The sequence below is a fragment of the Ornithodoros turicata genome, chromosome 10, assembly GCF_037126465.1.
Source record: "Ornithodoros turicata isolate Travis chromosome 10, ASM3712646v1, whole genome shotgun sequence".
Classification (NCBI taxonomy): Eukaryota; Metazoa; Arthropoda; class Arachnida; order Ixodida; family Argasidae; genus Ornithodoros; species Ornithodoros turicata.
In genome coordinates, this window is record NC_088210.1 from 24678323 (window position 1) to 24699719 (window position 21397).

The 21397-nt window shown below is 46.8% G+C and overlaps 1 protein-coding gene across 1 annotated transcript in view; it reads right to left on the reverse strand.

Annotated features, from left to right (window-relative positions):
• The window catches only part of LOC135371154 (RNA-binding protein Musashi homolog Rbp6-like), a 344111-nt gene extending 324159 nt beyond the window's left edge, over window positions 1–19952 (reverse strand). Inside the window, exon 1 of the mRNA XM_064605199.1 lies at window positions 19692–19952. The gene's annotated coding sequence lies outside the window, so the exon portion shown is untranslated. The remainder of the gene's footprint in view (window positions 1–19691) is intronic.
• Between the last annotated feature and the right edge of the window lie 1445 nt (window positions 19953–21397).

Genomic DNA, 21397 nt, shown 5'->3' on the forward strand with positions numbered 1-21397 from the left:
TTAGGTGTCCAAGAACACTATAGAATGGGATTGGTGTTGATGGACAACGTTAAGTAGTTAGAGACGTAGTTAAAATACATTGCAGTAGTTAAAGAAGTAGTTTTAACTACCTCCACTGAAAAGTAGTTGAACTACTAGTTAAACTACTCCATCGCAAAGTAGTTAGTAGTTGTAGTTAGACTACTGTGGAAGTAGTTAGTGGCCATCACTGACTAATACGCATTCAGTATCATTCGAGAGACCGTGCTGTATGGTTTCAGCCACCGCTTCCTTAACGCAGAAGCAATCACGGACGCTATTCAGAGTAAAACAAATTGCGAGGTAGCAAATGCAAAGCAACGCAAACTTTTTCATTTCCCAGGGGGTAACCGTAAGTTATTTTCCTCGCGGCTGCACGGAGCCTGAAAGGAAGTAGCCTTTTGAAGAGCTCCCTTCCCACCAGGGGTTACAACATCTGAGCGAAAAACACCCGTCCAAACGTCAGTGAAACTAAACTCGCATGCCACTCATCGGATTACTTTCAATATATTACGCGAACAATCCCCGATGGAGCAGAAAAGTCGGATTAACATATTTGCTCCTCTCGCTCGCCTTTTTTTTTTTTTTCTTTTACAGAGATATTTCGTTAACAATGCGTTTTAAACACCCTCCCTTCGAAAAGCAACACGCGGGTAAAACTTGAACGCCAGACCATTTTTCAACAAAGAGCTCGTTATCCGCAAATTAAGTTTCTTGTTATACGCGCTACGCTAATAAGAGCGAAAAGAATGGGAGTCCATCCTTAAGCCATCCCCCTCTCACCCCCCCCCCTCCTCACCCCCTCGAGCCTATCTGGCTCACTCCTGAAACACAGAGAGCGAGAAGCCCTCAAAGCTTGGGAAGTCTTGGAAGAAACGGCCTCTTGGATAGAACGAGTCAGCGTTTAGCAAATCCAATTTGACTCCGTTCCTTAGTCATCAGCTACTTTACTTACACGAGGCTCCTTATACAAGAAAGCTGTTTGCAGTGTTCCCGCCCTAATCCAATATTGCGGTCTGCCATGCAATATTCCGGTGGCGCAAACTCGGCAAGGTATAGAGGGGGAGGGGGGGGCGCCGTTGGCACCCAAAACGGTTTTAATCGTTCCTTAATAATTTCATCTCCGGCAAGAGATTTGGCGACCGCGCAGCGGGAAATTAGCTTTTCCGCTCACAGCGGCAAGAGGTTTTGCCCCAAGAGGCGGAAAAACGCGCGGCAAAAATTAATAAGCTCGATAACGCCAGGTTGCCACGAGCCTGGAGGCTGTATAACGCGAAATTAGCGCTCGTTCTCCTACGAGGCTAATTAAAAATCTGCCGGAAGCACGCGACAAGCAAGCGCGTAGACAGGTGTATGTACAGCGAATGTACAAGCGTTCTGCTTTCACGTCGGCGTGTCTGTAGCAGTATATATGCGTGTAGTAGTTCAGAACGATTACTATTTGATGATTAGAGCTAAGCTGAGCATGAATTGTGCATGGTTAGTTTGATTATACAGAATGAGTATAGCTCGCAGGGTGGTTGCACTGCTTGTCGGTTGTACTGCTTTGAGGCAAGTAGCACATCTCGGCCCATTACTGGCTGGACAGTGGCAATATACTGGTTCAATATTGAACCAATGTAACCGACATCCACCCAATATGGAGATATTGAGAATTGCGCTGCTCCTAGCCAACCGTCGAAGGATATCTAACCGACGCCTCCCGAAGGACGTCTTTCTCTCTACTGATATTTAAAACTTACGCGCATACGCCTTTCTGTGACACTTATGCGGTTATGTTAAATGTCATATACACTCTCAGAACAGAACTTCACAGCATAGACGTTGTTCGCAACCAATGCCATGAATGATATGATTGTCGCTTCTGATTTTGAAGAGAGAGAAGGGCGTACGCCTTTTTGTAGCAATTATCATATATCCAAATGGCTACAAAAAGGCGTACGCGCCCTCGCTCTTCGAATCAGAAGCGATAACCCTATCATTCGTGGCAATGGTTGGCGCGCAGCGTGCTATGCGGTGAAGTTCTGCCTTTATAGACTGTAATGATGATGTAGCAGCCTGCTGAGATAGTTAATTATGTGGAAGTTAGGCTAGAGGTTATAACTTGAAAAAAAAAAAGAGGCTTTACAGCTAACGGGATCATCTACGCGAGGAACATGCGCGGGATAGAAGGTTCCAATCGTTAATGGTCTGAGGAAGAAAGATTCCTGAAAGGCAGCCGTTTGCAGCTTCATGTTCCGGATGTGGTCATGGCGTGATAAAATATAGTCAGCAGAAGCAAGAAGCCGCTCTCGGCTAGAATCGTTGTCATATATCTTGTGTGAAAGAGACAACCGAGCACAACGATGCGACCGATACAATGGTGCTCAATACTATATACCATACTATGCTATAGCTTGGAGATACTCGAAATGTCGGAAAGAACGAGATTGAACAGACTCCATAGCCTTAAGTAAGCGGTCTCTGTGAGGATCCCATATATTTCTGAAGCATACTCAAGTCTTGGTCGCAAAAATGTTAGACATGGCATCATAAACTCTGACCGTCCCTGTACAACACACACACACACGCACACACAAACAAACAAACAAAATGATGGTGAGATGAGACTGATGCCGGTCAGCAGGCTGAAAGACGATGGTGTACAAACTGTTCTATACCTCTCCTCATATTTTGCCTTACATATACCCCCTCCCAAAAGGTTTCGTAATCGTTATATATTTTTTTTCTTGTTGCTGCTGTGACATTATCACATACTGTGCAGATTAACTGATTTACAGCACGTGCATTCATATTCGCGTTTGTGCGAGGCGTATCATGGATTCCCTATGGAGGCGCGATTAGTATTTATGGTGATATAATCACGGTGATTGTGTTATATATTCAAGCGGTGTTGAAGATAACACAATCACGGGCAATGTTGGTCTTCACCAAGTTAACGGCATGATAGAGATGGAGTACCGATGAAACATCCAACTTATTAGTGAGTTTTAGTATATTGTACGCTATCGCCCTTGCGTGCGTAAGGGATAGCGTTGGTGTTTCTGCGCACGCGCAATAGATAAACGGAGCTTTGCGCATTGCGCAGAACCACCACGCTATCCCATACGTACGCAAAGGCGACAGCGTACGGCATACTAAACGTCACTATTACCATAAAAATAACGTTCCTCTTCAAGCTGCGCTGACACTTAAACGACAGAGAACAGAGCGACAACAACACCACAGAGCTTAAGCAACCAGCCTGATATACGAGGGACACGTTTTATCACGAAAAGGCGTACAACGGCACGGTAAAATCACAAAATTACCAGCAATCTTGTTTGTAGTCGATCATCCCTTGTACTTAATGTTGGTTTAGGATCTCAACCCAACAGCTGCTTACGTTTCCTATACTTTCCCCCCTCTCCGACACACGAGTATAGGGGTGGGGGGATATGTTTCTTGAAAAAAGAAAGGGAGGAAAGGTCAGTCAGGCGTAGGCAGACTTGCTATTCCTTTAAAAAAAAGAATAAAACGAACAAAACACACACACACGCGCGAGTATGGCTCGATTATCCAGCTACACTCTCAGAAAAAAGGTTGGAGCAGTTACACCTTTTAGGAGGTAATAGATGTCGCATATGTTGTGCCTAAAAGGTTGCAAATTTCTACCTGCTACCTACGAATGATAGGGTTGCCGCTTCTGATTCGGTGAGCCAAGGGGGGGGGGGGGCGTACGCCCTTTTGTAGCAATTTGGATATATGATAATTGCTTTTATCACCCCTTTTACACCCTTTTCCAGACGCTACACTCTTAAAAATGAACTTCACCGCATAGCACGCTCCTAGCCAACCATAATCTCGAATGATATCGTTATCTGCCCTGATTTGTTGAAAACGGGAGGCGTACGCCTTTTTTGTGACACTTATGCTGCTCATAATTGTCACAGAAAAGGCGTACGCCTCCCGTTTCCAACAAATCAGGGCAGATAACGATATCATTCGAGATGGTGGTTGGCTAGGAGCGTGCTATGCGGTGAAGTTCATTTTTAAGAGTGTATGTTGACGTTGATGGTAACTATAGAAGTTACCACATTTTCACACCCTTTTTTTCTTAGTGTGTTTATGCTCAGCGATTCGCATACGCGTTTTGTAGTGGTCGATCCTGACTGGGTCGTGACTAACCTCTCCATATTTTTCTTTCTTATTCGATCAATCAATCAAGCACTAAAAGGAAACAAAGTGACGCCTAGAAACCACTGCTTCAAATACCGCGAATTCACACACAACTACAACCCCGACGAGTCGGGCAAGCTAGAGCATTTTTTTTTCTTTTAAACGTTTCTCGCAGATCTTATAAGTGGCGTAGGATGGCGGTTAGCAAAATGAACGTGCGGCATTGGTACGCCAAAAAGGCAGGTATTTGAAGCATTCAGCGAAGCTCTGCGGGCATCGATAATAAGTTCCCGCGTCGAAGGCAGCTGCTTTCTGCCGTTAGATTAATGGACGTAATTTATTATAAGAGTTCACAAAAATCAGCTCGGGAAAAACACGCAGGAAAGCCAGCGGGGATCCACTCTTCCTTCTTTTCTTTTTTAGAAAAAGAAATGTAGTCATTATAGCAATTTATTAAGGCAGCTATGTACATATAGAGACTACTAATCTTTGCTATTTTGCGCGGCCCGCTTATCAAGTGCCCAATTGCCTTAATGTCGATGAAAGATAGCCAAAGTGTACGTGAGCAATTTCTTTCTGTATCGGCTTTAAAAATTAAGTCGTTCTTCTTTTATTTTTCTGAATCCGCAAATGAATGAACGGACAGACCGTCCCCAATATGAAGCCAAGTGGGCTCAAGTGGTCCTGCTCCGATAAGGCCGTACATTCACTCCAGTTCAGGAGTACATGTACAGTGTTAGCACGCCGTGATTTTAGCAACTGAAATTGATTGATTAAGTGCCTTTGGTGACTGAAATGTCGGCCCGGTAAGAGAAACAGCAGAATCACAACAAAAGAAAAGAAAAGCGAACAACAATGATGAGATAGCAGTCCTCTCGTAAAGAATGTTTGCCTATACTCCTTAGAGTGATACGAAGTAAATTTACGGCGCGGTGTTTGTACACTGCACGCCTGCTACCTAACTCCCTTACTACCTGCTACCTAACAGGTACATCATGCCAGCAGCATAAACGGACGACCAATTTTTCTTGGAGCAAAAACATTTTTTGTTCAGTCTGTGAACTCAGTATTGCTGGAAGTATTCGTTGACTCCTCGAACGTTAGTTAATTACACATACAGGGTGTTCGAAGAAACCTGTAAAAGACCGCAGCTAGACAGCAGGAAAACGGCATGCCATGCTGTTATAGGCAACGTTGTACGTGACTCGTTACCCGGTAACCAGTTACTTTTTTTGGTAACGGAATAATGAACTAGTTACTTTTCAAAAAAATGTAGCTAATAACATATTCAGTAACAAAAATCGGTAACTCGGTACTCACGTTACTCGTTCCTTTCCTTGAAAGCCCCCCCCATCATCATCCCTTCATCCTCTCCCAACGCGAAATAGGGCAGTGTACCGCCTCAGCGGCGGTGAATCGCCCACACTCTTAAAAATGAACTTCACCGCACAGCACGGTCCTAGCCAACCATAATCTTTAATGATATCGTTATCTGCCCCCATTTGCTGAAAACGGGAGGCGTACGCCTTTTCTGTGACAATTATGAACAGCATAAGTGTCACAAAAAAGGCGTACGCCCCCCGTTTCCAACAAATCAGGGCAAATAGCGATATCAGTAAAGATGATGGTTGGCTAGGAGCGCGCTATGCGGTGAAGTTCATGTTTAAGAGTGCACCCCGTCACCATCCAATGTATGTGTGTGTGTGTGTCCTTTCCTTCGTTTACGTGCGGCTTCAACATGGACGATATGGTCAATTATACCATGTGGAAATTCCCGAAATTCCGTACGCCGTACGGTGTTTGTGTGTGTGTGTGTGTGGTAACTCGTTACTGTCACGTAACGGGAACGCGTTCCTTTTGCTGCTTTCGTAACGGGTAACGTATTTAATTCCTGTTTGTGTGTGTGTGTGATAAGGAGTAACGGTGTTTACTTCCTTTTTTTCGGTAACGTGCACAAGTCTGGTACTCTAAGAAAAAAGGGTGTGAAAAGATGGTAACTTCTACAGTTACCACCTAGGTCAACATAGCGTCTGATAAAGGGTGCAAAAGGGTGGTAGAAGCAATTATCACATATCCATATTGCTACAAAAAGGCGTACGCCCCCCTCGCTCACCGAATCAGGAGCGGTAACCCTATCATCCATAGGTAGCAGGCAGAACTTTGCAACCTTTTATAGGCACAACATATGCAACAGCTATTACCTCTTAAAAGGTGTAACTGCTCCACCTTTTTTTTTTTCTAAGAATGTACGTTGGCTACTCCACAAATAACGCGTTTCGTGGTAAAACAAGAAAATTACATTTATGTAACCCTCATTCTACCAGCGCGCAAAGTCTTACACCCTTGGACTGAAACCTACTGTTGTGTAGTGCTCGCTCTGTCCCAGAGCACAGCAGTAATCGCGCGGCTTAGGGACAGACGACGGATCAGAAACACGATCTCAACCAACGAACCAATCAGATACAACGTGCCGCGGAATCCCTCTACGGAGATGATTCGCTATATACGATCGAGCTATTTAGGCTACAGTGAGAGACACGCTAACGGTGCCATTCCTCGAAGCCCGGGTTCATAACTAGAGGACAACCTTCTCCTCACGTTTAAACTGCCCTACATCGGGAAGGCTGTATGGGAATGCACCCTTTTGCCATGTAAAGGAGGCTCAGCGAACGAGTTGGTGTGCGCTCTAGAAAGGCCCGTCCAAGGCGATCCTCGCATGAAGCGAGCAAACATGGGAACGGAAGTTGAACCTCGGGAGAAGAACGGGCGCCGCAGCCTTAATGAGGCACTGCTAGATGCGAGGGCATGCGTCCCCCCGTGCTTCTACGAGCATATATTATCAAGTTAGGTTCGTAGAAGGCCGGCGCAGATAGAGAGAGAGAGAGGCGACCAGGCCCCACGGTGTAAGTCTTAGCAAGAAGGTCTATTGTCGTGACACATTTTGAGACACCCACGGAGCGAAAAAAAGATCGGTAGCGTGGAGAAGTTTCGAGGCGGACAGTTTCCCCACTATACGGAGGTATACAGGGCAGCAACACCCAAGTTTGCGAAAACAGGAGACTAAAGAAGCCGTGGAAACGTGGAGGCCTCGTATTGCACGAGGGGCAGAGGGGTCGTCCCACCAAATATCGGTCCATACACTCTTAAAAATTAACTTCACCGCATAGCAAGCTCCTAGCCAACCATTATCTCGAATGATATCGTTATCTGCCCTGATTTGTTGGAAATGGGAGGCGTACGCCTTTTCTGCGACACTTATGCGGTTCATAATTGTCACAGAAAAGGCGTACGCCTCCCGTTTTCAACAAATCAGGGCAGGTAACGATATCATTCGAGATGTTGGTTGACTAGGAGCATGCTATGCGGTGAAGTTCATTTTTAAGAGTGTAGACGATAGCGTACCAGATGAATGCAATGCATTCTGGCAGGTCTTGGTCACGTGTCATTGAAAACGTCACCATGCACGCGGCCAGAAAAGGTATCCGTGTCCATGATCGGAACATGAAACCAGCTTTAAAAAGAAAAAAAGAAGAAACGATTGCTTATTCCTTTTGTAATTTACTTCCCACTAGGGTAATTATTTTCATCCAATGTCCTTAAACACTTTGGCTCACTCCACGTCTGGTCGACGTTCACAAAACAGAACTTCACCGCACAACACCTTGTCCGCCAACCATTCCCACGAATAGACACAGAGCGTATGGGGCCGGTTGGTACATGGCCTTGAGCAAGGCGACAAATGCCCAAAGCAGAAGCCCACGAATGATGGGGTTACCGCTTCCGATTCGAAGAGCGAGGGGGGCGTACGCCTTTTGTAGCAATATGGATAAGTTTCCTACAAAAAGGCGTACGCCCCTCTCTCTCTCTCTTCAAATTTGAAGCGATAACCCTATACTCTTAAAAATGAACTTCGCCGCATAACACGCCGTTAGCCAACCATTATCTCGAATAATATTGTTATCTGCCCTGATTTGTTGAAAACTGCAGGTGTACGCTTTTTTGTGACACCTATGCTGGTCATAAGTGTCACAGAAAAGGCGTACGCCTCCCGCATTCAACAAATCAGGTCAGATAACGATATCATTCGAGATGATAGTTGACTAGGAGCGTGCTATGAGGTGAAGTCCATTTTTAGGAGTGTATCATTCGTGGGAATGGTTGGCGGAAAACGTGCTATGCGGTGGTGAAGTTCTGCTTTGAGAGTGCAGTAGAACACGCAGAAAACTCCTGGGCACCACATGGTCCTCTTGTGACTGCACCAGTTTCTGCACCAGTTTCAGCAAGAGTAGCATTCAACTCCTTGCTGCTGAACAGACCGTGAAAGCTAACTTATTTCAGTGTGGAAGGGAATGCTTCTGTTTCGATGGGCAGAAACAGCCGTATAAGCTTTCTACATCTGTAAATGTGCACGACATCGCGTTGCTACGCGTTTCTGTGAATTTAACCCACAGTGTGCGCTCTAACACCTCACAATGTAACGCACAGTCCAATAAATTAGCGAACAGCGCGACACCTATCACGAGGACGGGTGACGCAGGCTCGCCCGGAGACTAATTCAGTCATCCTAATGAATACGAAGCGCGTCTACGTTCCCAGTTCCATTTACGCACGCGCCTGATTGTTTGCGCCAAGATTAACTAGTAAATCATCCGCACATTACGCACTTGACAGCGTCGTCTGTAAGTAGAGTTCCTGGTTTTCAGTATTCCCTGAAAACCGACGATAATTGTACTCCGGCAACTTTATCATATACTATACCTATTAAATCTATTACACTATAAGAAAAAAAAGGAGTAATTTTACTCCTTTTGAGGAATAAATGCGTTGCCACAAATAGTCCCTTTCGGGAGTAAACTGATATCACAGAGTGGGGGGACTGCATTTCGCGCTGTGCTCTAAGAGTCCCAGGTACATAATTCGTGTGCATGCATGAAAATACTTTGAATGAAACCGTCAACCGTGATATATCGAGGGATCATCAACCGCTGCGACATACATAGGGCACAATTTGCGAAGAAAGAAGCGTTAACTGTTTCTTACTCTGTGTGGCTGGAAAATGGCTAAGTTGGCTCAGTTATGCAGCCTTGTGCCATCAAATTGACCAAGAGCACACATTTACGTAGACTGTTGCATTCGACTGTTGCAGTCCCGGAGAGCAAATGTCGGGGTTACGGGACTAGAATGGGGGCAATTACTCCCCATTTCACTCATTTTTTTTTTCTTAGAGTGTATGTTTATCATATATGTTCGGCGAAAACAAGAAACCGCCGATAACGATAAGCGATCCTTTCCGGCGCTCTCAGAAACAAAAACTTAACCGCATAGCTTGTTGTGCGCCAACCATTCCCCCGAATGATAGGTTTATCGCTTCTGATTTGAAAGAGAGAAGGGGGCCTACGCCTTTTTGTAGCAGTTATCATATACCCGAATTGCTACAAAAAGGCGTACCCCCCCCCCCCCGCTCTTCGACTCAGAAGCGGTAACCCTATCATTCGTGGGGCAATGGTAAGAGGACAACGTGCTATGCTGTGAAGTTCTGTCCTGAGCATGTGAGTAGGGCCTCCCTAAAATGTCCCTGCAATGTGAACAACAACAACAACAGCATAGTTGAATGGATCATGATGATGACGATGATGTGGGATGTGAAGCATGATGCAGAGCATGCCAAGTATGTGTATATAGCCTGTAGGGTTGGTAGGTCATCGTCATCATGATCTCTGCTCTGTGGATCATGCTATGAGATGACTTGCCTTAGAGCGAAAGGCCTTTGGAAATATCGCGTTATCGTTCCTGTAGTTCGCGGAAAACGTGGGGCGTACACCTTTTTGTGACAACTGATATAACCCCATGAGTGTCACAAAAAGGAGTACGCCTTCTGCTTCCTACAAATCAGGGAAGAGTACGATATCATTCGAACGATGGTAGGCTACACCCAAAAGAAAGAGATTCGCCGTATAGCACGCTCCTAGTCAACCATCAACCCGAATGACAAGGTTCTGCCCCTTGATCTGCTGAAAACGGGGGGCGTACGCGATTTTAGTGGCAAATCTGAACTGCATAATGCCACAAAAATGGCGTACGCCCCCCCCCCCCCCGCCCGGTCCGTTCTCAGCAAATCGGGGAAAGAATGTGCCACGTGAACTTGGTTGGCTAGGAGCGTGCTATGTGGTGAAGTTCATTTTTAAGCCTGTAGGGGAGTGTTATGCGGTGAAGATCTGTTTTAAGGCTTAGCTAAAGATCAGGAGTCGCTTTACTTGATAATCTAATCAAAAGATTCAAACTTGTGTTGCTGTACACTCAAAAATATAAAACACTGAAGCTTTCCTTTAATGGTTACAAGCTCTCATGCAGTGGACTGCATTTCGTAAATGAACTGCATTTCGACTGCATGACGAAATGCAGTCCACTGCATAAAAGCTTGTAACCATTAAAGGAAAGCTTCAGTGTTCTATATTTTTGCTGTTACTTCTTACAAGTGGACCTTGACCCAACCCTCTACATTCTTCAACTGTTGCTGTACACTCTTAGAAATGAACTTCACCGCATAGCACTCCCCTAGAAAACCATCATCTCGAATGATATCGTTATCTGTCCTGATCTCAAAAACAAAATATAGAAGCCGACACTGAAGATCTTCGAATCTCACCGAATCTTCAGTGTCGGCTTCTGTATTTTGTTTATGTTATGTACAGGACTTGACTCCCCTCTTCGTATACGCTTCTGTCCTGATCTGTTGAAAACAGGAGGCGTACGCCTTTATTGTGACAATTATGAACAGCATAAGTGTCACAGAAAAGGCGTACGCCTCCAGTTTTCAACAAATCAGAGCAGATAACGGTGTCATCCGTGACGATGGTTGGCTACACTCTAAAAACTGAACTTCACATCATAGCAGACTATGTGCCAACCATTGCCACTAACGATAGGGTTATGCCTTCTGATTCGAAGAGAGAGTGGGGTGTACGCCTTTTTGTGTCAATCTGGATATATGATAATTGACACAAAAAGGCGTAAGCCTCCCTCTTTCCTCGAATCAGAGGCGATAAACGTATCACTCGTAGCAATGGTTGGCTCTGAACATGCTATGCGGTGAAGTTCTGTTTTTAGAGTGCAGGAGCGTGCTATGCGGTGAAGTTCATTTTTAAGAGTGCACTTTCAAAAATGAACTTCACGACATAGCACGCTCCTAGCCAACCATGAGCCCAAGCGTCATCGTTCTCCCCCTGCTTTGTTGAAAACGGGCGGCGTGCGCCTTTTTGTGACACTTATACAGAAATGTTAATGTTAAATTGTCTGTACAATGGTTGGCCTTCAGCGTGCTATGTGGTGAGGTTTTGTTTTAAGAGTGTACGTCTCCTGTCTTCAGTAAATGAGGGGAGAGAACGATGTCATTTGAGATGATGGTTGGTTAGAAGGTGAAGTTACTGCCATTCCGTTCTTGGGTATTAATTGTCACAAAACGACGTACGCTGCGCGCTTTCCATAAATCAGTGACGCTATACCATTCTGTGCAGTGCGTGTTATGTGGTGAAGATCTGTTGTAAGACTGCGCATGCACGAATGTCGAGACCGTTTGGAAATCTTTCTTAAGTCGCCAGCGTCGGGCGGTATCAACTTGGAAACGTTTCGAGCCTTTCCTTTTGCAAGCGTGCTCCACGTTGGTTAAGCCAGCGCCTCCAATTTTTGCTTTCCCTCATCCAATGGCCGCTCCTTCTTCCCTTCTTCTTTTTTTTTCAGTTACCTTGCCGAGCCTTGTGAAACAGCTGTGTACTGTGTAACTAATTACACCTGCCCATTTCGTCACCTTGATCTCGCATCTCGAACCCGGGAGCTCTTTGGGCCCTTTATTTACTGCATTTGCGATGAGGCAGACGTTTATCTGGTCATGTTCATCTGTGAGGCTTCAGAGAACAATTGAAGGATAGCGAGATTAAGCTGGGCTGTGTGGCATGTGGAGAGCATGAGGGAAGAAGCGCGCGCGCGTGTGTGTGTGTGTGCAAAATGACGCATCCGTCGCTATCTCAAAATAGAAAGGGGGCCAGCCTTGATGAAGAGTCGCTTTTCTTGTGTAAGTCGCGGCCAGGAGCGAATCACATACGATGTCGTTTCATGACTTGTAGCCAACGAGAGTTGGGTCTATCCCTCAGTGTGGAATTCTACCAGAAGAGGCGATGTCTCTAGTTTTGGTTTCGCGTCTCCTGGAAGGCTAAGTTCGTTCAGTGTAGCGATAACGTGATGCTTGGAGAAAAATAATCGGAACGCGTCTATTGGACAGCGGGGAGCACCGTGCGCAACGCTGTCCAATAGGCGCGTTGCGATTACTTATCTTGACGCATCAAGTATCTCGGCACTGAACGAATGTCGCCTCCCTGGACGGTTGTGTTGCGGCTTGAGGATGCCCCTTGATTTTTTTTTCTTTTTGTAGGAAGTTCATTTTTATCGACGTATTAATGGAGTTGTGATTTAAGATACGATAAGTTGAGATTTTATAGATGCTTCCAGGATAGCATACTACACCGTTAAACCATTTTGTGCTTTTAGTATACTTTGCTCTTCGATCTTAACGAATAAAACGCTCAAGTTCAAGGTGTAACCACTGCTGGCCGTAATCCTGCGATATGCTCCCACAAAAGCTTCTAACGTACGTACACTATTCCCGAAAAATAGCGTACGCTGGCAAGCTGTCCTCGTGTACGCTACCATTGCGCATGCTCAAAGGCGTCAACGTTATCTTATGGCAAAACGGTAGCGTAGGAGGAATGCACTCCTCGGACGCTCCGTAATTGTGGGAATTGTGTGATGGCAAACCATTCGACTTCTCAGTTTAGTTTGCAACTAAATACGTCTATACTCTGTATCGGTGTTAACAGAGATTGTCTGTAGGCATCGGTGCTGGAACGGCCTGGCTACGACACAAACTTGCAACAGGAAAACAAAACACGTTCGCCAAAGCGCGCAGAAAGAGTTTTATGGGCGCTTTTCATATTCCGTGCGAGTCATTTCAAACGGAGCGCACGAATGTGATACTCAACACGATAAGGACGTTGGGGAGAGTACGTACTGCATCTGCGGGTGGTTCGTTCTAACGAGGATATTTATTTGCCGAGGAGGGTCGGCGGGGGCTAAACGCGAGCGAGCGCAACGCCGGACGGCCTTCTCCATTGCGATGCAAAAATATCACGCTGTCACGACATACGCGCATTGGAAGATCGTCAGCGCCGATTCGCCTCTATAAATGCGGCTCTTGAATGCGAAACGACACAAGCACTCTCTCTCTCTCTCAAGCAAGCCACGTGCTGGTCACTGGCAATTTTCAGAGCGGCTAAACGTTCGTGGGGCAGATGTGGGCCACGGTCATGAATGTGAGGCGTTCTTGTTACGTGTGGTGCTGGAAGTGACAGCCTTGCACTGTTCGAAGAGAAGTTTGCCACACAAAATATAATCGGGTGTAGGAAAAAATCGCTCCCGGAAAAAATTTCCCCGGAGTAATCGTCCCTGGACAAAACGTCCCCAGGAAAAGATGTCGCCCGGAGAAATCGTCCCCCGCAAGTTTTTGCGTGCCCAGCTGAGGGTAGCCCCCCTCAACCGCATGGTGCATCACCATGCGGACAGCTCGAGCTGTCAAAAACAAGCCTAAACTAAACTAACCTCTTAAAACTAACCTATGACCCCGTTCTAACCTAGGTTCCCACCGGGGACGTTTTTTCCGGGGACGATCTTTCCGCATCCCCAGATAATGGCCTCAGTCTGTCGACTGACTTGTTGAAAACGGGAGGCCCCTTTCGGACACGTTCTTCAATATGCAAGGTGTCTAAGAAAGGCGTGTCCGCCTCACTTGCAAGAAATCTGGAGAGGGAACTATGTCATTCTGTATATATGGTTGGTTCTCGGAACGGAGAATTCGTTATGGATGTACCTTGTATCCAAAGAACAGGAAGAGGATACGGAAACCCTTTGGGAGGTGTAAAGTGTGGCTCCCTATACATGAATACAGAAATACGAGATTGACACCTGTCGCCTTGGGTGGATTACAAATGTCGTCGTCGGTGGAGTCGCAGGTGGAAAGTAAGTTTTCTGGACACGATGGAAAAGTTCAAAAGTGCTCTCGGTTACTACTATAGCGTATACGTGGCCCCCAATGGTCAGCAAGGTAGCAAGGAGCGGAGTCTAGGAGTTACAAGTATGATCAAAGCTATTTCATGGAAACGCATAGATGTTTGACGACCTGGTATTTTATACGAGTACTGAATGAGCCACTACGTGAAGAATACTTCATCAATTTCTGCTCTCGTAGATATTCCTCTTTCTTTTGATGTCTTCCTTTTCACTACCCACAGTTCATTGGTCACTGCGCGAGTATCGCTATACAGATGCGGAGGGGACCCAGGACCGCTTGCGCAAACTTCGAGGGGTTCCTTCACTGGTGTCCTCAGTAGCTTCGGCAAGCAGGCCCAAGTGTCCTTGGGGCTTGCCGCTGCAGTAGAGCAAGGGGACCGGTAGAGGAATTGCTCCAGATGCAGTATCATAATCGCACCTGAACGAGCACCATCCTTCCACCTTTCTGAGACTGCGGAGACGGGTTATATTTGCCCATTGACTCCGTTCCTAATAAAATCAATTCGCAGTAGACGGCATCTTTTGTCCAAATGATACCACGTGATCATCCGAATGGAGTCGAACAAAGCTGAGGAAGGGGGAGGGGGATATGTTTATTATATTTAAAAAAAGGGGGAGAAAGGTTAGCCTGCGCTACGGTGACTTGCTATTCCGAGCGAAGAAGAAAAAAAAAAGATTAAAAAGAAAAAGAAGAACAAAAAAGGAAAACAAACAAACAAAAAGGAAACAACCACGAAATGGATCACAGTTCACCCAGAAGGCCACAGATCCGCAGGAACTGAACAAGTGCGTTTGTCACCTGACTATGTTGTTGAGGAGGCGGGGGGGGGGGGATATTTATTAAGAAAAAAGAAAGGCAAGGTCAGCCAGACGGAGGTCGGCTTGCTATACCAAAAATAAAAAATAAAAAGGGGGAGGGGGAAAGGGTAGCTGAGGAGTTATATTGTGTTCCTACCGGGAAGAATTGCCTCTACGCACATCGCGCTGCAGATGCGTCGCAGGCGTCGGTTCGTGCCGAGACAAAAATGCAGCAGTCGTGCGCGGGGCGTTCCTTCAATTCTTACACGTGGAATGGCGCTATATCGGGGAAGCGGCCGCTGCCATATGTCAAGGGTGAGCTTCTGCGTCTATGTAGGGAGCCATTCGCTAATCTCTCGAGATTATTTTTAAAGGGTCGGCCGTGCACTTGTCTGGGCGCCCTTTCGGAAGTGGCTCCGGTTCATCCGAAATGCGGACACCTGGTTTGTTTCGACTACCGATTGCACCGCCGATGCTTTCCAATTGCAGCGCGTCTCCCGGGTTCAAAATTAGCCGGGCTGTCTCGTGCGGCACCTGCTTCCCCGCGAATCGCGACGGGGACCTGCAGTGGCGGTCCGACGATTTTCGCCGGTATACAGCTTCAAGAATGTGGTCAAGAGTTATCCTGCGTGCCTCATACACAGTGGTCCATCGTTTTCGATGACTGTGTTTTCCGGAAGTTTCGCGGGAAAAAAATCCCATTCCGGTGGTGTCAGCTACGGCGCAGATATCTAAAAAAATAGAAGTATACTTCTATTTTTTGATAATTGGCCGGGCATAATTGGAACAGAAAAGGCGTATACGCCTTTTCTGTTCCAATTATGTCCCGGATAACTGTCACAAAAAAGGCGTACGCCTCCTGTTTTCAACAAATCGAGGTATAGAACTATGTCATTCGAATTGATGGTTGGTTATGAGGTGAAGTGACTGTCATTCCGTTTTGATGCATCATGGTTACGTCATCATAGATACGTCATACGGGATGATGGTTGGCTACGGAGGCAGGTTATGGATGGATGGGAGGCGTACGCCCCTCCCTCTCCTCGAATCAGAAGCGATAACCCTATCATTCGTGGCAACGGGTGGCGCACAGCGTGCTATGCGGTGAAGTTCTGTTTTTAGAGGGTAGGAGCACGTCATGGCGCTCATAAATCGCGAACGACGCAACACATGGATCTCGTTCCTTTTATGTCAGTTTCAAGGTGACGTTTGCACTTTAGTGTCCCTTTTAGAGTTTGGTTGAAGGCAATCGCCAAGTACATGTGGGCGTGCGCAGAACCATTAACGCTATCACTTACGTACGCAAAGGCGTTATCATACGACGCACTAAAACTCTCTATTGACCGCGTCCCATTAACGATAACGTCGAAATGGGCCTGTTAGTAGGACCTCATGAAATTAAAAGCGCTAAACAAGACGAAGACGCACACAAATAGCGCACTAACAACAACTTGATTGCCCCATGTGAGTAATAACGTTGTTGTTAGTGCGCTGTTTGTGTGTGTCTCTTCGTCTAGTTTAGCGCTTTTAATTTCATGATTTCATCATTAACGAGAACACACTTAGTGACATCTTGGTACCACATTCTAACAACTTCAACAGGGCACTTCCTACGACCACGTCACGAAGGAGCCACAAACAGAAGGCTTATTTTACCCAAAGCCATTCGAGACTCAACTGGATCAGCCTAGCCATTCGCTGCAAGTTCGAAATAAATTACAAGACTCAACACCGGCCGTGCAACCTGCTCATAAAGAGCGTATTATTCGCGATTTCTACCCACCCTTTCCGCATTCCGCTTATTACGATCCCTCATCACTTACGTTCTCACAAAAAAAAAAAAAAAAAAACTACGCATTCCACCATATCGACCTCCACATGAAACGACTCTCATCACGCACAATCCTTGTACACCATGACATCACCGCAGCTACGAGCACTGCCCTGGGAGTAAGAACATAAAAAAACGGACCTCGCACATGCATGTATATACGCAACCACGTAAACACGCAGAGTTCCGGTATCCCCCCGCGTAAGCCATCACAATGAACACGCCAAAGAGTCGCGCACGCGATGTTAGAACGATGTCTTCCTCCTTCCCTCTCGGTCGGGACTGCGTGAAAGTAAAGGCTGTATAGTCGGCCGTACGTACAGGCGACATCATCCTGTGGCCAACGGGAACCAAATGGATGTTGCGACGTCGATATGCATCCACATGGCTCATTTGCCGGGAGAGTCGCGTGCGCGCTGCTCTGATTTACGTCCGTCGCGGCGTATAGCATGTACGGCTGTTCAGCAAAGAAAGTGCAGCGAGAAAACCAATGCAATCATCCCCGTGGCTTCGGTGGAGGTTTCCATGGCGACGGAATTTCTCGGTTGCACGTTAAAGGGGAATCGTCCGATGATAGAATGCCTGGGTTGATAGATCGGAAACGGTTCAGGGCCATAAGGATAATGTTGTTGCGGGATAGGTGGGTGCGGGAAGTTGGTGCGGCGGTATAAGTTCAGTGACACGCGCGTGAGTGGAAATAGACAAATCAACGAACGCGAGAGTAGTAGTAATATTTGGTGTTCAGCACCTTTGGCTGGCTCAGTAATTTATGCGGCACCTTCAGAACAGATGGTGGTGGTGATGTTGAAAGGGCTCGCCGTTGTTGGCCTCACAGAGATGGGCAACGTCACGACTGACGCCCTGGGGGAATGCGCGTCCTGCGACTTCTAAGGGACTGTGCCGACATACACCACACCTTCACCACATAACATGCTACATGCCAACCGCTGCACTCAATGAACATCACAGCAGAGCACGCTCCTAGCCAACCGTCATCCCAAATGACAACGTTCTCTTCCTTGATTTGATGAAAAAAGGGGGGGCGTACGCCATTTTTGTGGCATTATGCAGTTTATAATTGCCACAAAAAATAGCGTACGCCTCCCGTTTTCATTAATTCAAGGGAGAGAACGGTATCGTTCGGGATGATGGTTGGCTAAGTGCGTGTGCGGTGAAGCTCTGTTTTGAAAGTGCGCACAGAATACCGCTATCATTCCTGACTCGTTGAAACCGGTATGCGTACGCCTCTCTGTGACGATTAACATGACTGCATAAGTGTCACAAAAAGGCTTACACCTTCCGTCTTCAGCAAACCACCGCATAGCACGCTCAGCAAGAGCCATTGCCACGAACGACAGAGTTATCGCTTCAGATTCGAAGAGAGGGAGAGGGTGGGGAGACGGCTTTTTGTGTCAATTTGGATATATGAAAATTGCCAGAAAAAGACGTCTCCCCTCCCTCTCTCTCTTCGAATCTGAAGCGATAACTCTTATCATTCGTGGCAACGGTTGGCGCAGAGCGTGCTATGCGGTGAAGTTGTGTGTCTATAGTGTACTTCGACAGCTGCTCCAGTGCACTTCCCAACTGACCGCTTAGAAATTAGAAAACAAATGAAGAAATCAAAGGGGAAACGACCCGTTCCGTGTGAGCGCCGCGAAGCAACTGTGGCTATGAGAAAAGGGGGAACGACGGGATAGGGATGAACTAATAGAGGAGTAAGACGCACGGTCCCTTTCGCCCTCTGTTTTAGGAGTGTAGCACTGGACTTTCATGTACTGGTTCTCAACCAGAACCACACTGGCCCCTTCAACGCCCTTTTCAGCGAGGTCATAAAAATAGGCGCCCCCTATCCCGGCCGCTTACGTTCCGAACACTTCCGCATTCGCTCACGACAAAACCCCTGGTATCGCTCTTTCGTCTGGAAGACAAGTCGTTACGGCGTTCCGCCATCATTTAGCACGCCGTTGCTGACCGGAGCAGCCATCTCGCATCTGCTGCTGGGGAGAACCACGTATACGTCCCCAGAACAAGCAACGGCAAGAGGTGATTTAGCGGAGCGCCATATTAGACCGATTTGTCCGGCCCATACAATAACGTGAGAGAAGAGCGACGTAGATCTGCCTCACATATACGACTGTTCCCCCGGCGAAACCACGCGGGAATGTCTGACCTGGCAAACATTAATCAAAGGATGGCCACGGGGACACTTGGCTGCGAAGATCACGTACACTTCTTATACGAAGCAAGAGGACACTCCGTTTTTTTTTCTCTCTCTCTCTTTTTTTTTTTTTTTCGAATCACAATTAGGAGGTGACACTCCTGGTCGTTCCTATTCTCTACTTCTACATTTTATAGTAATGAGAAAATACGCGGTGCCGTATGCAACCTTTCGAACATGACGGAAATTAATCAGAAATAGCCAGGCGGCGCGAACGGGTCTAGTTTAAGGAAAACCGCCATAAGCACCACATTGCAACAAACTTTCAGGGGGACACTTACGATCTTTTGATTGCAGCGAAACAGGAACGAGGACAAACACGAGAGACACGCTACACTTTCAACCAGGTTTATTACATTAACAATAAAGGTGGAAGTTCTTCAGAGGCACGGACATGTGATATCCGGTTATTCAATGGCGGTTCTACCTTTATTGGTAATGTAATAAACCTGGTTGAAAGTGTAGCGTGTCTCTCGTGTTTGTCCTCGTTCCTGTTCCGCTGCATCGAAGGATCATGCACCAACCTGCCCATCGACTAACGAATACACTTACCGGTTACAACGTCTCTATATCAGCAAGACCATCGACCCTCGTCAAGCCTGCGGTCAAGACCAGCTCACCAACGCTCCGACCTCAAAGACGCCGCTTATCTCTCTGGACTTCGCGTCTTCAGCGTGAGCTTCGTCATTAGTCCTTTCGCCAGACGTTCTCTAGCAATGCGGTGCAGTGTCGTGCCCGTGACGACGAGCAACACTACTCATCTGCACCGAAATAAACTAACGGTGTTACACTGCACCACTTCTTTCCAAGCCCTGAGTGAATGCGAAGGCAAGCGTTCAGCATCTCGCGTCCAATCTTATCGCTTTCTCGGTAGGTAAGCTGCGCGAGATCACTGGGAAGAGCGTTATCAATCGCGTTATCGCGACAGGGACTCCTTATCGTGTTCTGCGTCGCGAGACATCAGTGCGCGTGCTGCCTTGCCGTTTTCTCGGAATGATATCGGCCCGGTTGCGTTTCAGACACTTCGCGTTCGTGCCACAAGAGTTGACGTCGTGTCGGTGCCGTTGCCGATGGGATGTTGGACTCCGCCACCGTTTGAGGTCGGACGGGTGGAGTATGGGCACTGAAGACGATGTAACCAAGAACCGAGGGAAGGAATAATGAGGGAGTGGGGGGGGGGGGGGGAGAATTCTTGTTTTGAACTATTTAGGTCGTGTGTAATAGCTGGCTCGTAAAATTTTAGCACGCCACAGTCGGACTTAAAACTCCTACTAAGAACACGACAAAGACCTCTCGGTTCAGTTCACGCAGTGCTACTCAGAAAAGTTTGCAGAAGGTTTCAAATACGAAGATTATGCGTGGACGAGTACTAAAGGGGGCCCTTCGAATATCAAATAAATGACGCAGATACACGCAACGGGAATACAGAAACCTTTACGGTGCCAAGAGACTTGCATATCCTAGGTTCATGGTGTCATTTAACGTTAACATTCTACGCTTTCGCGCAAGTGAGCAGACGCATCCCGCCAATAGAGAGTTCAAGAATGGATACCCACTCTTCTAGCGAACTATCGTTCCGAATCATAACCGCTTTCTCTCGCTCGCTCACCAGACGTGTTGAAAATAGGAGCCGTACGCCTTTTAGTGAAACTGCGCATTCATGTCAGTTGTCACAGAGGACGGTACACCAGCTTTCCCCTCAAGTTTGGAGTGGTAAAGGTACATTGAGCATGTTATGTGGTGAAGTTCTGTTTTTAGAAGGCGCAGAGCGTACTTAAACTACACTTATCTCTTGATTCTTTTTCCTTCGAGTTCCACTTCCTATACCTATCTTTATCCGTGTTCGATTGTCAACGATCGCCCCCATGACGTTTTTAGACATCCGTTGCAAATCGTCAAAGGAACCTACGTCGTATCAAAACACAGCTTCGTCCGCCCATTACAAAAACGAGCCCCCATAAAACATATATACAGTTTTCCTTCTTTTTTTTATGTGGCAGCGAAGGTCAATCACGCTGACTCTGCAGATTTCAGCACTCATTTATACGAAAGCAAGAACACAATGTGTCAGCAAGCAACTGTAATCGAATTCTTCGCCACCGACGCAGAGCTGGGAGACAGCGCGGACGCGCCGCCATCTGTCGGTCGTGAGCGGAGACGGCAGCGCATGCGCGATGTCTCTGGCGCTACGCGCACAAGTTGCGGAGTACTTCCGCACTCTCCCTTTTATAACAAAGAAAGCTCTTTTTTGTGACACG